The sequence below is a fragment of the Urocitellus parryii genome, chromosome 8 (assembly GCF_045843805.1).
Source record: "Urocitellus parryii isolate mUroPar1 chromosome 8, mUroPar1.hap1, whole genome shotgun sequence".
Lineage (NCBI taxonomy): Eukaryota > Metazoa > Chordata > Mammalia > Rodentia > Sciuridae > Urocitellus > Urocitellus parryii.
The window spans coordinates 154,594,917-154,613,251 of NC_135538.1; the positions used below are offsets into that span (position 1 = coordinate 154,594,917).

General features: G+C 36.9%; 1 pseudogene; it reads left to right on the forward strand.

Moving 5' to 3' along the window:
- Positions 1 to 10,060: 10,060 nt before the first annotated feature.
- LOC113196743 (nucleolin pseudogene) lies at positions 10,061 to 12,088 on the forward strand (annotated as a pseudogene).
- The last annotated feature ends 6,247 nt before the right edge of the window (positions 12,089 to 18,335 follow it).

Consider the following 18,335-nt stretch of genomic DNA (forward strand, 5'->3'; position numbering starts at 1 on the left):
CCTTACAAATAAATGGAAAGGCCCAGATCCTGTCCTCATCTGGGGATGAGGCTCAGCTTGTGTTTTGGACCAAGAGCAAGCAGCCCCAAGATGGTTGCCAGAATGCCTTTAAACAGGTTAATGACTTACCTCAACCCAGGAACGGAGACCCTCCCCCTGAGGACAAATTTTCCTTTTTTAGATGCAGCCAATAATCTGTGTGAGGATCCTGCTTAAGGCACTTTTGTTGAACAAAAAAGGCCCTCCACCTTCCAACATAAGGGAGTACCTTTTCTGGCCCCTCCTGCGAATGCAGGGGAGGATCTTGGACTCAGGCTCCCACTAGTTGGACCCAGACTGCTGACTGCTTGACTAAGGTGGCTTACCTCCGTGCTGAGGTTGACCATAAACTTGGAGGATTTCATCAGCCTAAATGGGTATGTGTTAACAAGCCAAAGATTATTCCCCCCAGTACAAGCAAAGCTCTCCAAAGTTGTTCTGCAACTTGTATGCATACCCAGGTGATGCATGTCTCTTGTTATGCGTCAGCCTCAATTTGTGTTAACAAGCAGGGAGAACAATTTTTTGAAGCCACCCTAACTAAAACTCATGCAGCAGAGGGGACCACTGTTCATTATACTATACACCAAGTTACAGTCAGTTGGATGCCAAGGCACTGTTGGTAAACCCTCCTGTTGGCCCATTAAGGCCCCTACAGGGGTCTCTGATGGTGGAGGACCCACTGATGCTGTCAAGCATCTTCAGATAATCAAACTTTTGAAACCACAAATCCCTGAGCTCACATATCATCCCTTAGTGCTGCCTAAATCCCAGCTCCCAGATTTAGATACCAATACATTAGATATTTTGGAAACTACCTTCTCCTTGCTTAATAATTCTAACCCCACCCTTGCTGGTGATTGCTGGCTCTGCATGACAACAGGAGCAGTCATGCCTATGGCAGTTCCTATTAATTCTATCATAGACAATGATAATACATGCCAACCCAGATTTCCTTTTAAAGTACAGCCTATAGGCACTTTTACATTATGTCTTTTAGGCGGGATGCAAAATAATACCTATGATATTGATGTTGGAGTTACTTCCTTTGGAAATTGCTCAACAGTACAAAATTATTCTTCACCCACCCCATCTCTTTGTCCCCCCAATGGCACAGTTTTTATGTGTGGAGGAAACTCAGCCTTCCCCAGGCTTCCAGTGAATTGGACCGGTGGCTGTGTTCTTGCTTTATTACTCCCTGATATAACTATTGTCCCAGGAGATGAACCTCTACCCATTCCTAGCCTAGACACCTTAGTCAAAAGACACAGGAGGGCAATATAGGCCTTACCACTCCTTGCCAGCCTTGAAATAACAGCTGCTGTGGGCACAGGTATAGCTGGCATAGGCACGGCTATACACTCTTACCGTCGCCTGTCTCAGCAACATATAGATGATGTACGAACTCTATCAGGAACTATTAAAGATTTACAGGACCAAATAGACTCCCTGGCAGAAGTGGTCCTTCAAAACAGATGAAGCTTAGATTTGCTGACAGCTAACCAGGGAGGTATTTGCTTGGCCTTAGGGGAACGATGCTGCTTTTGTGCCAATAAATCAGGCATAGTACGCACTAAAATTAAGCAGCTTCAAGAAGATCTAGAAAAGAGACAAAGGGAACTATTTGAAAATCCCCTCTGGACTGGGCTTAATGGATTTCTACCCTACCTTCTTCCACTATTAGGCCCCTTGTTGGGTTTACTTTTAATGGTGTCCATAGGACCCTGCATTATAAATAGGCTGGTAAAATTTATTAAAGAACAGATTAATATTTGGGCCTCTAAGCCCATACAGGTTCACTATCATCGTCTGGAGATGGCTGCCAACATTTAAAAGGATGTTCTACCCTTCTCACAGGCTTATTTCTTAAGTTTACATCCCCACAGATCCCCCTTTTCTTAAAAGTGTCTTTTTACCTAAACTCAAACAAGATCAAACCAAAAAGTAATGTAAAGGTAAAATTTCTAAGCTGATTTCAAGCTGCAAAATCTTGAGTTAAAGTGTAAAAGACTAGGCATTGTAAAGCTTCTAAATGGCAAGGCCTGGGCTAAAAAGTAAAGACTAGGTATTGTTAAAATTCTTCTGCTACCCCTGGAACCTGTAATCTCTGTAGCTGTTAGGACAATGTGGGAACTGCCCAGTAAATATCTCCATTGATTCCCTGGTTGTTTAATAGCTAAGGGCTCCAGGTAACATGGCACGTAAGCATCTAGGGTCCAAAACCAATCAGTTTAAATTTGTACCCCGCTTAGAAATGACCAATCACCCCTGCCCTGATTGTTCCCGCCAATGTATGTACTAATCCTGACTCAGAGGTGTTGTTCAATTTTCCCGTGCCTCATCATGATTTGTTTTGATGTATGCAAAGCCCCCCACCCTCTCCAAAAAGTGTACTTAAGCTCCGCTTGATCTCTGCTCTGGGCTCTGGGCTGCTCTCCCTTCTTGAGTGAGCACAGAGTCCCAGCGCGCTGGAATGGATCCCCAATAAAATCCTCTTTTGCCAATTGCATGGAGCCAGTCTCTTGTGTGGTCTCTTTCTCCGACGTTCCGCCAGACCCTTACAGTAAATTGTATGGTATTTACTAATTACTGGCCAGTCATCGTTTTTTTAGGACTCTTGCTTTTTCTTAGATTCTGTACTTTTTTTTTTTTTTGAGCTCATGATTTTTATCCTACAGACCTAGGTTAATGTTTTTCTGATCAGTGGAGTTGTTGAAACATTGCAATGGAGATTTCATCTGCGAAGAGCTACAAGGCCTTTACTATTGTTATGTGTGCACACTTTTGTTATGTGTTGTATGTCGGTATGCCTGTATGTGTGTATGTCCATATATCATGCAGTGATATGACAATTGACAAATGAGGAGCGCTCATAATATATATATATATATATATATATATATATATATATATATATTTATTTATTTATTTATTAAAAATGGATCCAAATATATTTAATTCACGTGATTCAAATGGTTCAATTTAAATTGGGTTAACAGATACAAGTAAAGATGTCTTTAAAATTAAGCTTATAAGTTTTTCTAGGTGTTCAAAAATAAAACCTAATAAAATGTTGATGTCTATGAAATAATTGCTTAAATTCAGAAATTTACAAGTATTGTTTCAAAATGTGAACAAAAAGAAGGTTAACAGACGAAAAAGAAAAACTAAAAGGTTCTAGATATGGATTTAATAGAGGGAAAATGTATTTCTGGATAAAAAGTCTATATGATTAAGTTAACAAAAGGGTTTAAGCAAGTGATAAAAAAGGTCTGTGTAAATTGGTTATATGTGTAAGTTTTTAAAAAATTATACAACTATGGTTAAACAACAACTGTTATTTTTCAATATTGTAATGTTATTTCTTTAAGAGCTAAACTTGGTTAATATAAAATCATCAATGTAATTATGGTGCTATTAATTCATATCTTCCAGGTATACAAGTCTGTCCCGACTGGCAGGACACATCAACGTGGGCATCGAACCTACATGGGGAGAAATGAAGGGACAAGAGACACGAAAGGTGACAGCAAGACAGGAGTTCTGATCAAGCTGCAAACTTTTATTGTTCACACAGGGGTATTTATGTGCTGGGGATGGGGGAAGCTCTCTTATTGGCAGTTGCTGCATGTCTTCACAAGGTGAGATAATGCAGGATGTTTCAGGAAGACAGATGGCCACAGGATGTCTCAGGGAGATAGATGGCTGCAGAGTAGTTCTTTTTATGGCTGATTAATAGTTTATTGTATACATAAGCAACAGTTTTTTATCTTGTCATTATTGAATGGATCCATTCATTATTGAATGGTTGGTTTTATAGCTTAGCTATTGTGAATTGTGTTGCTATAAACATTAATGTGGCTGTGTCAATGTAGTATGCTGATTTTATATCCTTCAGGTATATACAGTGCAGTCAAAAAACTGAGTTAAATTGTGGTTTCATTACTTTAACACTTACTGTACAGGTTATTATCTTTCACTTAGACCTTCAAACAGATGCAATAATTGGAATACATGAGGTTGAAAATAAAACATACAGAAAAAAATTAGTAAGCCATAAAATGATTAAGAATTTATTATCAAGTCATCCATCCTAATGAAAAGTAAATTTTATAAACTAAAAGTAAAGAAAATGTTAAGCAAAAGAGCAAAATCAGAAGCTATTGAAGATGAACATTACACAGAGAGAGTTACCAATAGCAATGTTGGTGCTTTTAAAAAGCAAATGGGCCAGGTCAAGTGATGGACAACTGTAGTTCCAGTGACTGAGGAGGATAAGGAAAAAGGATCATAAATTCTAAGACAATATTATATATAATATTGTCTTATATATGTTGTATTGAGCAACTTATTAAGGCATTTAGCAACTCAGCAAGACTCTGTCTCTAAATAAACTATATTTTTTTAAAAAAAATACTGAGGATGTGGCTTCATATTAAGCACCTCTGGGTTCAATCTTCAGTACAAATTTTCAAAAAAAAGCAGATACAATTAAAAAAGCACTAGCAAATTTGAAAATTCAAGAAATAAAAATTATGTCAATTATATAATACATAATTGAAAATATATGCATATATAATTATTTCTCACTTGATGAAAATACACTCTGAAAAATATATCCAAAGAATATTCTACAATTTTTCAATTCTCTGAGTGTAATGACAAGAATCTAGATGGTATAGACTAGTACATGGCTAAGATATTTGCTATATCCACTGTTGTACATAAAGTCTACTGCTGACCAAAATACCATGATGCCACATGATTGATGTTATGAAGTTAAATCAATCAGGGTAGACCTCATAATAAAATAATTGGTGGAATTACAGAAAACAACAACAACAATAAAACTCTTGGTAAGTCTCTTGTTATTTAGGCAGTGATACATAATGAAGATTACAGTGCAGGGAAGAGGAAAAATGGCTTTCATTCCAAAGAAAGATGCTAGGATATTGGGAAAACAGTGTGATAATAAAATGCTATTTTATCCCTTCACTCATAAAACATAACAACTTATTTTGACACATTAAATGCTGAATATAAGTTATTAATAAATAATACTGAAATATATAAGAAAGTACAAAGCTCAAAACTTTACATACAAAAGATAGGGTGCATATGGTGTTTCACACCTGAAATATCTTTTATTCTGGAGTCTAAGGCATGAAATTCAAAATTTAAGGCCAACTGAAGAAATTGAGCAAACCCCATCTGAAAATAAAATTTAAAAGAGAGCTGAGGATATGCTCAGCAATAGGACACTTTGGTTGAATCCCTAATATCATAAAAGAAAAAAAATAGTTTTTTTGTTTTCAAAATTATACAATATAATATGTTTAAACTTATGAATTACAAAATATTAATATACAAAATCTATTCATCAAATTATTTCATTAAAAGGTGCAAAAGTGACAAGGAAAAAAAAACTAATTTCCTCACATATAATCAAACACTTATAAGAAGAAACAAAAAATAAAACATTGCAAAAGAAAAGCAGAATAAATTCTTGAAGAGCCACTTTAAAAAGGATATATCTAAGTATTCAATAATCATTAAAACTCAAAATCTTTAGAAATTAGGTAGCATTGAGTAAAATCATATCATATAGATGAATTAAATAGTATTGATGAATATGTGGAATAAAAGCATTCACAAAAGAGGAAAATAAAAATTTAAGCTTTTATTATCCATTTGTAGAAACTGTTTTGTGGGCTGGGGATGTGGCTCAAGCGGTAGCACGCTCGCCTGGCATGCGTGCGTCCCGGGTTCGATCCTCAGCACCACGTACCAACAAAGATGTTGTGTCCGCCGAGAACTAAAAAATAAATATTAAAAATTCTCTCTCTTTCTCTCTCCCCTCTCTTTAAAAAAAAAAAGAAACTGTTTTGTAATCAAATGTATATGATACACCCACACAAGAAACAGAGACTAAAATTACAGCGACTGTACATATGAGAATACAGCCATATTCTTCCAGAGTTGAAACAAAGGGGCATGGTTAAAGAGGAAGAAATAATTATTAAATTTTATAAATAGTAAATTCTAGAAGCTAGAATTTTTTTGATGTATTATATCCAGTTTGACAAACAGTATAAAATACCATGTATGTTTTATGCTGATGTCACATGAATATTGCATTTTATATGCAAGTATATTTAAAAAAGGAATATGCAGTATTTGAGAAAATAAAAAATACAGAAAAAGCACTTAAAAGACTCAAATATTCAACATATTTACAAAGAAAACTATTATAAAAATGACCATTTTCCCTAATTTAACCTATAATAATAACTGGTCAAAATTTTACCATGATTTACTTTTTGTTAAAGAAGAAATCAAAACAAAAACTTTTAAAATTCTCCTGGAAATTTAAATGTATATAAAATTAGCCAAGAACTCTCTCATATATAAGAGCAAATATACTAGTGATCATTACCTGACACTAATACATGTTATAATATTACAATAGTGTAGTAATTTTAAGATAAAGAAATCACAATACAGAAAACTACACAGGGTAATTCATATGTATGCAAATATAATTTTATTGCTAAGTCTTGTAAGTATATAAATCAAAACATATCAATAAAAGTATTTAATGTGAATGAATGCTACAATCCAACCTCAGTAGATGTTAGAACAAGAGACACAGATCACAAGTAGGGACTTGTGTGCAGAATGTGTGTAATACTGGAATTATACACAAGCATTCACCAAACAGCAGATATAAAGAAAGATAATTTTTTAAAAGATAAAATAAAAATAAAAGCAGAATACAAAACACCTTCAATTTATGGATACACCAAATATATATTCCTGTATTGAGTCCTTCTTAAAACTGTAAAGGAATTATAGGCACACACGTTGGAAAACTGAAAAAAAAAAATCTACCAAGAGATGAGTAGAATGCACTTGAGCATCATCCTGATTTGAGCAACATGCCATATTACTAGAACAAAATGTCCAAATCCAGTGTTAATAGGAATAAAGGAAGACTGATTTGGGTTTAAAATACAGCATATTTAACTCTAAATTTCCTATAGTCTAGCACAGTGTTTCCTTCTTCCATATCCATAATTGGAGTACTACTTACTCTTCCACTTTTAGAGAGTAGCCATTCTAACAGCTGTGCTCAAGCTGCAGAAGATCTTATAGTTGGCTGGTGAACTAAAATTCTGATGCAAGCTTTTTAGATTCCAGGTTTGAATGCTAATTTATCTGTACACACAGAGGAAGGAATAAGATGTATACGAGTATCAACTCCAGGGGGAAAAAATGTAAGTGGTTTTCTAAGGCCATGCAAGATCCATGAGCTTTTTTCCATTAGACCAGAGTGGAAGAGGTGTTAAATCTTAAAGGAACCTTTAATCCCTTAGAGGAATTTGCCAACATTCTCTAAAAATGCAAAGACCTGTTGCTGACAGTTGAATGTTTATCTAGAATGTACCAAATAATTAACAGGGAAATACAGACCACCACTAAAATCCAAAGTGGCAGTTTAGCACTTCCTGAGCTCTCGCACCCAGCTCACTTCAGTAATAACACCAGACCTAACCAATTCTTTCTGTAAGTAATTTGTCCCAATATTAACTTTTTACATTCAATGGACTACATCTCAAACCTCAAAGCATTGAAAGCACTGGCAACTGTGCAGGTGCAAATCTCCTTAGATCAAAAAGGAGTGGTTTCACATTGGTGTGCAAACATTGTAATGAGCTAAAATCTCTAATATTAGTGAAGAAAAATTATTAGAATCACAGATCCCTCTTTATTTCTAAAATAGGTGTACATCAATTTTTTTCCAGTGAACATAAGAGACCCTGGAATCTAAAAAGCTTGCATCAGAATTTTAGTGCACCAGCCAACTATAAGATCTTCTGCAGCTTGAGAACAGCTGTTAGAATGGCTACTCTGAAAAAGTGGAATAGTAAGTAGTACTCCAATTATATGAATATGGAAGAAAGAAACACTGTGCTAGACTATAAAATTAGTGAAGACATTTTTTAAAAAATGGAAATTAAGAGTTCTCTCAGTTACTTCTTTGACAAACTAAACCCTCTACATTTATACTGCTCTTGAACAAGAAAAGCCCCAAGTACTGGTCTGGGCTTACAAGAGGCATTAGATGTGCCAGCTGTGGGATCCTCATATTACATAGTTCTGAAACACAGTTCCAGGAAAATACTAGAGTATGGAATGAGAATGCTCTCATATACATTCCACAAAAGGAAATCAGAGCATAAAAACACTCTGAAAGGTGGTCTGCCCTTGGAGACACAAAGCAAGAATAGAAAGACATGATTTTTCCAAGATCAAGGGATTCTTCTTTACTTTTCCATCATGTAAAATCCTCATAAACAACAACAACAACAACAAAAAAAAAAATTTGCTTTTGATTTTTTTTTCTATGGTACTAGAGATTTGAAACAGGAGCATGTTAATTCTGGGCTACATACCCGGCCACGTTTTAAAATTTTGAGACAGGTTTTTCTAATTGTCTAAGTTACAGATGTTTACCTTGAAATTGCAATCTTACTGGCTTACCCACTTGAGTCTCTATAATTAATATGCATGTATTATTGTACCCAGAGAGAAAAAAAAAATAATTCAAAAGTTTCATCCAGTTTTGTTATAACAATTGAAAATACCATGTTCATTTGAAATATAAGATGGGTAAAGTAACTGATAATACTGCAAAACAGTAACTGATAATACTGGGAAAGGGGGAAGTGGTCATTGAAAAGGAAGTGTATCAAGAACCTAGGAATTAAACCAGAGACTCTGTGTCTAATAGAGTTAAATGCAGGCTTTAATCTTCATCATGTGGAATTAGGCCCCAATTTCCTTAATAAGACACCTATAACACAAGAATTAAAACAGATAATCAATAAATGGGATGGAATCAAACTAAAAAGTTTATTCTCAGCAAAAGAAACAATCTGTGAGGTGAAGAGAGAGCCTACATCCTAGGATGAATTTTTTTACCCCTCATACATTATATAGAGCACTAATCTCTAGGGTACAAAAAGAACTCAAAAAGCTAAGCAAATAATAATAATAATAATAATAACAACAACAACAACAACAACAACAACAACAACCCAATCAAGAAGTGGGCCAAGGATCTTTACAGAGAATTCTTAGAAGAGAATATACAATCAATCAACATTTTTTCTATATATCTGATTGATTATGGTGCTCCATTTACAGGGCCAAGCATAGTTCTGGTTCAGTTTCTAAGGAAGGGAGACACGAGCAAGAAGTATTCTCAACTCTCCTTCATAAATTATCAAATACAATTTTCTATGTCATTTTCTAAACATAGCTGGACATGGCAAATATAGGCTTGGAGCAGAGAACATTTTTTATTAGAAACACTGTGTAAATGAAAGACAAATATATATATTTGCATCACATTGAACCATAAGAGAAATGGAACCTGGAATTCAGAAAAGAAAGATTCAAACTTTTATACTTGGGAATGTGGACGACATGGATGCCTAAAGTGAAAAGGTTATTACAAGCTTTTGAAAGAAAATTCATGTGAGTAGCACATAATGGCTAACCAATTAGAATCTGCACAGTGTCTCCCAGGGGCTTTGTCAGCTGTGCACCACAGAACATACAGGTATTCATAGCCTCCATGGAGAGCATTATTCATCTGTGCCCTCTAAAATTATTCCCATAGTAGAGATGAAAAAACATGGGTATCTGGATACTAAATGGCAATTCAGCAGCCCACAGAAAACTACCAAGAGACAGAACTGTAGAAATTTCTTCAAAGACCATCAATGTATTGTTAGCTCCTGACACAGGGATGTCAGTCTGGGGAAATATTATTTTCTCTCCATTTTGAAGAGAGTGCATTGAGAATACATTTCAGGGCCTCAGTCTCTAGCTGTAGCTGGCAGCTAGGGGTACGTGCTCCGGCATCTTCTGTACCCGAGGGCCGCCATCGATGCTGCTTCAGTTCCTCTAGGTTTATCTGCGCCACTCGCCCGCCACACATTCCCCATCTTAACCCGCCATCATGGTGAAGCTCTCAAAGGCTGGTAAAAATCAAGGTGACCCTAAGAAAATGGCTCCTCCCCCAAAGGAGGTAGAAGAAGATAGTGAAGATGAGGAATCTTCAGATGAAGAAGATGACAGCAGTGGAGAAGAGGTTGTCGTCCCTCAGAAAAAAGGCAAGAAGGCGACTACCACAGCACCAGTAAAGAAGGTGGTGGTTTCCCTGACAAAAAAGGCAGTTGCCTCACCTGCCAAGAAAGCAGCTGTCACCTCAGGCAAAAAGGCAGCAGCCCCTGGTAAGAAGGGAGCTGTTGCCCCAGCCAAGGGGGCAAAAAATGGCAGAATGTCAAGAAGGAAGATAGTGATGATGAGGAGGAGGGTGACAGTGAGGAGGATGAAGACGATGAGGAGGATGAAGACGATGAGGAGGAGGATGAATTTGAACCAGAAGTCATGAAAGCAGCAGCTGCTGCCTCAGAGGACGAGGATGATGAGGATGACGAGGAGGATGATGATGATGATGAAGAGGATGATGAGGAGGGTGATGAGGAGGAAGATGACTCTGAAGAACCTATGGAGATCACATCAGCCAAAGGAAAGAAAGCTGCTCCAAAAGCCGAACCAGTGAAACACAAGGGCATGGCTGAGGAGGATGAGGATGAGGACGAGGAGGATGAAGATGATGATAAAGAGGATGATGAAGAGGAGGAGGAGGAAGAAGAGCCTGTCAAAGAAGCACCCGGAAAATGAAAGAAGGAAATGGCCAAACAGAAGGCAGCCCCTAAAGCAAAGAAACAGAAAGTAGAGGCACAGAACCAACTACATCTTTTAATCTCTTCGTTGGAAACCTGAATTCTAACAAATCTGCCCTTGAACTAAAAATTGGTATCAGTGAACTTTTTGCGAAAAATGATCTGGCTGCTGTGGATGTCAGAATTGGAACAACTAGGAAGTTTGGCTATGTGGATTTTGAATCTGCTGAAGATCTGGAAAAAGCCTTGGAACTCACTGTTTTAAAACTTTTTGGCAATGAAATTAAACTAGAGAAACCAAAAGGAAAAGACAGTAAGAAAGATCGAGATGCAAGAACACTTTTAGCCAAAAACCTCCCCTACAAAGTCACTCAGGATGAATTAAAAGAAGTGTTTGAAGATGCCATGGAGATCAGATTAGTCAGCAAGGATGGGAAGAGTAAAGGGATTGCTTATATTGAATTTAAGACAGAAGCTGATGCAGAGAAAACCTTTGAAGAAAATCAGGGAACAGAAATTGATGGTCTATCTGTATCCCTCCACTACAATAGAGAGAAAGGTCAAAATCAAGACTACAGAGGTGGAAAGAATAACACTTGGAGTGGTGAATCAAAAACTCTGGTTTTAAGCAACCTTTCTTACAATGCAACAGAAGAAACTCTTCAGGAAGTATTTGAGAAGGCAACTTTTATCAAAGTGCCCCAGAACCAAAATGGCAAATCTAAAGGGTATGCATTTATAGAGTTTGCTTCGTTTGAAGATGCAAAAGAAGCTTTAAATTCCTGTAAGAAAAGGGAAATTGAGGGGAGAGCAATCAGGCTGGAGTTGCAAGGACCCAGGGGATCACCTAATGCAAGAAGCCAGCCTTCAAAAACTCTGTTTGTCAAAGGCCTGTCTGAAGATACCACTGAAGAAACCTTAAAAGAATCATTTGACGGTTCTGTTCATGCAAGGATAGTCACTGACCGGGAAACTGGATCCTCCAAAGGGTTTGGTTTTGTAGACTTCAACAGTGAAGAAGATGCCAAAGCTGCCAAAGAGACCATGGAAGATGGTGAAATTGATGGAAACAAAGTTACCTTGGACTGGGCCAAGCCTAAAGGGGAAGGTGGCTTTGGGGATCGTGGTGGAGGCAGAGGAGGCTTTGGAGGCTGAGGTGGTGGCCGAGGAGGCAGAGGTGGATTTGGCGGCAGAGGCCGGGAGTCTTTGGAGGGCGAGGAGGCTTCCGAGGAGGCAGACGGGGAGGAGGAGACCACAAGCCTCAAGGAAAGAAGAGGAAGTTTGAATAGTTTCTTCTGTCTGTCTTTCCCTCTTCCATTTGAAAGAAAGGATTCTGGGGTTTTTAACTCTGTTACCTGTTCAATGACAGAGCCTTCTGAGGACATTCCAAGACGGTATACACTCCCGTGGTCTTCTCAGAAATCCTTAGAGATGACATTTCAAAGGAGACACCCTGTGGGTTTTGACTGGATGTTCATATAAACTTTTTAAGGAGATGAGTGATAGAGCTAACCCTTATCTGTAAGTTTTGAATTTATATTGTTTCATCCCATGTACAAAACTGTTTTTTTCCTACAAATAGTTTTTGTTTTGTTTTGTTTGAATTTGGGGGGTGTAAAGGAAAGCAGAATGTTTTATGATTTTTGCTTCAGTGACTTTAGGACAAATTAAAAGTCCTAAACTCTGAAAAAAAAAAAAAAAGAGAATACATTTCAGGGCAACATAAATACTTTTTTTTTTTTTTCATGTTAAGAAACTTTTCAGAAACAGAGCTCACAAGACAGATTTCTTAGAAGGGTAAATGCCTGGAGATTACAAAATAAAAAAAACACATCAGTGGCCATGAGTGACGCAGTAAGGAAATAAATCTAAAAGGCTTATTAGAAACTGAAAAGAAAAAAAAAAGTAACTATTTCTAAAAATAAATATGTTCATTAGTTGCTATCTCCACAACATATCATTAAGTAAACAACAAATTACGTATGAATATTTCTAGGATTGGCCAAATTGTATTCCATATGATTTTATATTAAACCCCAAAATCCAGAAATAGAATTCATGATTCACTGCCAAAAATATTACGGAAAAAAAAAATTTAAGGAGTGGATGTTTAGTGAATATTTCATTGAAGAATTTTATTACCATATGATTTTAAAGAAATTTATTCATTTTCCTGCAGCCATAGTGTAGATCAATTTCTTATTTAATTTTCCCATAGTAACTAACAAAGATAAGCCCTAGAATCAACTTTAAATAACCTACCCTTACAATCATACAAGAAACTTATAATAAATGATGAGTTTAAAAAAAGTCAATTTAAAAAATAATTTAAACCTTTTTCTTTTTCTTGAAATCAATCTCTAGCTGCATTTTTGGATCATTTTCTCATCTTTTAAGCCAAAAAGATATAAAGGACAGAAGTTTGAACTGCAAATTTATACATGAGATATGTTTATTAACTATACAAATTCAAAATCTTTAGAAATTTAATATATACAAAATAAAAACCCATCATGGGAAAAATTAAGTAATATTGATGAACATATAAAACAAATTAATAATCATGAACTCAAAAGGAGTTTAAATTAGTATCTATTTGTGGAAACTATTTTGATATTGAATATACATGATACTCCCCATCACAGAGATTTACTGAAATTAGAGCATATGTGATCATGATAACATGTAAGTATGCAATGGTACTCATCCAAACACTTGAAGCCCAAGGGCATGGCTCAATACAATATACATCTTGGAAGAGATAAATAATAATCTGTAGGAAAAATGGTCACTAGGGCCAGTCTCATTTCATAATATATCCAGTTTAAAAAAGAGCATAAACCACTATGTATAATTTTTACATAGGTGCCTGATGCAAGTGGTATTTCACATGTGTACATTTTTAGAAACAAAATATGTAGAACTTATGAGAAAATAAAAGTCACAAAAAGCACATAAAACACTGAATTATACATCCCATGTATAGATGATAAAACTAATCATTATAAAGGTGATAATTTTCCTTCAAATTAACCCACAATATATCTCACCAAAATTGCTATGTACAAATATGAATATATCACAGTGAAGTCTACTTTTATTTGTATTCTATGAAGCAATAATTAATATAAAACTATAAATAAATATATGATAGAAGAAGTAGGAGAATAAGGAAAGGGGAACTACTGGATATTGAAGGGGAGCAAATTATATTCCATGTATTATGGTTATGTCAAAATAAACCTGACTATTAAATACAACAATGATGCAATAATAATAAAGAAAAAAAAAAAACAAGCTTTACGTTAAATGAAATAAGAAACCAAAGCATAAATTTTCAAAATTCATCTACAAAGTTATATGTAACTTTAGCCAAAAACCTTTTCAATTATAAGAGCAACAAAAGAACTCATCATGACCTACTACTATTCATATATGTTGTGAAATTATAATATTACAATAATCATCAAAGCATCACAATATAAATAAGATCCCCATATGAATGCATATGTATGTAAAAACAGTACGTTTTATTGTAATAGCAAATTCTAGATAAATCAAACCATAACAAAAATAATCTCAGCAACTTAGATAGGATCTTTCTCAAAATAAATTTATACCTCTTAGGGCTGTTTACTGGTGAATAGTCCTTGCTTCCCCAATGCTGAAGTATAACACCAGAAAAGTGCGCCAAGGCAAGTTTAGAGTGGAAAGTAGAAGCTTTATTAAAGGACAGCAGAAAAGACTTCTCCCCAGAGGAAAAAGGGGACCCAAGAGGTGGAATCCATGAAAGGGATTTTTTTTTTAACTAAGGTCTTTTTAGCTTTTTTATAGCTAAGGTCTTTCTTCAGCTGTCCTGCATTCCTGTCACATTGCTGTCCTTTGTTCTGTTATCTTGCAGTGATGGAATGTAGGTGGGAAGGCCCAAAGTGTGGGGGACAGGTGGGCTGAAGGAGTTATCTGAATGTAGGTGGGAAGGCCCAAAGTGTGGGGGACAGGTGGGCTGAAGGAGTTATCTGGGCAGAAAGGGCTTTTGGATTACCATCTCCATGTTTGCTGTGAGCTGCTTCATTAAAATTTCCTTGGGTTCCGCTCAGGGCCTTGAGACATTTTCAATTCCCCTTTTCCTGGACTCCATTCTCAATATGGTGTTCATTCTTGATTTTATTGAATATTAGACCCAATTTACCTAACTACACTAACTACCTATCTGTAAATCTGGCTTCTCTACCAAGGATATGGCTAAGTAGTACAGTATCCCTCAGTTCACCTAACTTTAACAAAATAATAACAATGAAGAAAGTAAAAATAAAAGAAAGTCAAAATGAAAATTAGCTGGCTCAAGAGGAAATTAGGTACCCGAAAATGACAGCTCCTCTCCTGCAGGAAATGGCCCTTGGAGATTTGATTTTGATAATTATTCCACCTGTCAATCTCCAGCATCTGGGCTGCAGGAACACCCCTGCCACATAGTATTTTATGCAGGTGCTGAGGATGCCCTTTGAGCATAAGGAAGGCAGCAAAGAGTCTCTGCCATTGACATGTTCCCCACCTGGTTGGCCAGTAGGACTGAGGACATAGTGGCCCAGTGGAGGACTTAAGCCTGCAGACTCCAGAGACTGCCCAGAGTCCCAATCTGCTAGCTCCCATTTTCAACACAGCCAGTCCTGTGGTTCCAATAGTCTTTCTGCCCCAGCCTCCCTTGCTAGGCCAATGCACACTCATCATTGCCTGGTTCTCAGGAGTAGGGCTACTTGGGATCCTCAGTTCCTGCACAGCAGAACAACCTGTGACTCTGAAGTGTGAGATTCAAATGGAAAAAATGGAGGACTCAGGAGATAAGAAGTGAAAACCCACCCTCCTCCTACCTGATGACACACAGGATTGGACAGTTCCCACAAAATGCTCTTGATTGGAAGGAGCTTCAGATCATGAACATTGAATGTGAGAGAAGTGAGCCCTTTTTTTTTGAGTGACAGGGAATATTATCCAATTCAGACATGAATAAGGGCTAGAATCTCAGGTCATTGAGTGCTGCTTTTTTTTTTTTTTTTTTTTTTTAATCTGAGAAATGTACCCCAGGCTGCTGTTATTTTAAGGTAAGGTTTTTTTTTTCCATAAGTGGGAACTAACCCAACCAACAGAACATTTTCATTTAAACTTACATATAAGGTCATTTCAGTTTATGGATTATATATGCTTGTATATGCTTGTATATTATTCAGGAATTAATATAAAATAATAACAATAACTATCAAATTTTATTTAATTTTTTTTTATCTCTTTTCTTTTTAGGTGACAGATTGAACTTTGAACTGGGAAGTAACCCCCTAAAGTAAAAATGCCCAATAAAAACAACACATAAGGTGTAAGGGTCCGGCGAACGTCGGAGGAAGAGACCACCAAGAGACTGGCTCATGCAACAGCAAAAGGTGTTTATTGAGGATCCAATCAAGCGCGCTGGGGCTCCAGGCTCACTCAAGAAGGGAGAGCGGCCAAGAGCCCCGAGCAGGGGTTGAGCAGTGCTTAAGTACACTTTTTGCGGACGGTGGGGGCTTTCCATACATCAGAGCATATCATCATGAGGCGCGGGAAAATTGAACAACTCTCAAACACGATTAGTCCATTCATTGGGCCCTGAATGCCTACGTGCCAAACTGCACAGGGTCCACGTTATTTAACACCTAAATGGTCATACCTGGCATTGTCTTAACTGCCTCAGGAATTTCAGGTTCTGTGTGCAGTTCAGAAACTTTACAATACCTAGTCCTTTACATTTTAACTCAGGCTTTGCAGCTTAGAAACTTTACCCCTTCAAAAGGGCTGGATTGTGGCTCAGCAGAAGAGTGCTCACCTCTCATGTGCAAGACCCTGGGTTCAATCCTCAGTACCACATAAAAATAAATAAGTGAAATAAAGGTATTGTGTCCAGCTACAGCTTAAAAAAAGGTACAAGGTAAGAAACCAACCTCTGCCTCAGAGCAAAGACTGTCCAAGGAAGGGGGCATGACTCTTGTCCTTGCAAAGACCCACAGAGCACTCCTAGGCTCATACCCACCCTGCTGTGTTGTTTATCTACAAATATATAAAATCTGCTGTGCCAGGTGTCCCTGACTCAGTCAGGCTAGGTGGGGACCCATAGCAACCCACTAGCAGACACCAATCAGCATGAGACAGGGAAAATTCCTGGGATTCCAAATGACCCTTCCAGTAGTTTATGGTGGTTGATAACATTTTGGGAAACCATATAGTTCAGCACATACTCTCGGCATGGCCTAAGCCAATCAGTTCAAATGAATCCCCATCTTGTACTACCCAATCACCCTTACCCAACTTGTTCCCACCAGTGAATGGACTAACCATGTTTTAGAGTTGTTTATGATTTTCCCAAGGTGTGTGATGATTTGCTAAGAGATGCTATGATGTATGTGGGGTACCTGCCTTCCCCAAAGAGTTATAAAACTGCTGCAAACTCGGGCTCAGGGCCTCTAAGCCACCAGTTGCTGTGTGTGTAGAGGACTGAGCTAGCTTGCAATAAAAACCTCTTTGGTACTTACATCAATCTTGGTCTCTGGTGGTCTTTTGGGGGTCCCGCATTTGAGCATAGCAGTCTCTCCTGAAACTCATGGGAAAAGAAGACAGCACTCCAGTTCTCTAGGACTGCAGTTTCATAGCACAAAAAGTTGCAAAAGAGGGGTGACTTGAGAACTTACACGGATAACAGGGTTTTGACAAGCATAATACAAAGGCATGTAGTAGGTTAATGGTTTAAATGGTTTAGCACTTAGGGAGTAAATTTAGATCATAACATCAGAATGTGTGATGCACCACTAAAGTTTCAGAGTGAGTTGTTATTTGGTCAGGGAAAGCCAGAATTTATGAGTCATCACTAAAGTTTCAGGGAGGGTTCTTATCTCAGGAGGAAAACCAGACATGGGTGAGTTCGAGGAACTGGTAGGCATTTCAAGCAAGTTTACAAATCATGGTAATTTATAATGAAGCAGAAATTAACTTTTCATGCCTTTACGATGGAATGGCTTCCAATCTTAAAAGGAAATTAGGCTGTATTTTTCACTTGCTATAGCCATAGCTTTCAAAGTATATGTTTCATACTTTAACAAGTATGAGAATTAAATTATTAATATTAATTACTACCAATTTTCTGCAGCCTATGCAGTACTGTTGAAATGGCTATTGTAAAAATCTAAAATTGTCATGTATGGTGGCATATGCCTGAAATTCTAGAAGCTATGAAAAATGACACAGGAGAATTATTAGTTCAAAGGCACCCTCATTAACATAACAAGGCTACAATCAACTTAATGAGAGCCTGTCTCAAAATATAACATAAAAAACATGTGGATGTATCTCAGTGGTATGCACCCCTGCGTTCAATACTGAGCACCAAACCATACAAAACCAAGCAAATATCTCATAATTCATAGGGATTCCAGGGTACACAAATATGTAAAAATGTTGGTGACAATATAAATTTAATAAATATATTTTTATAAAAGTGTTAAGGTTCTTTAAAAG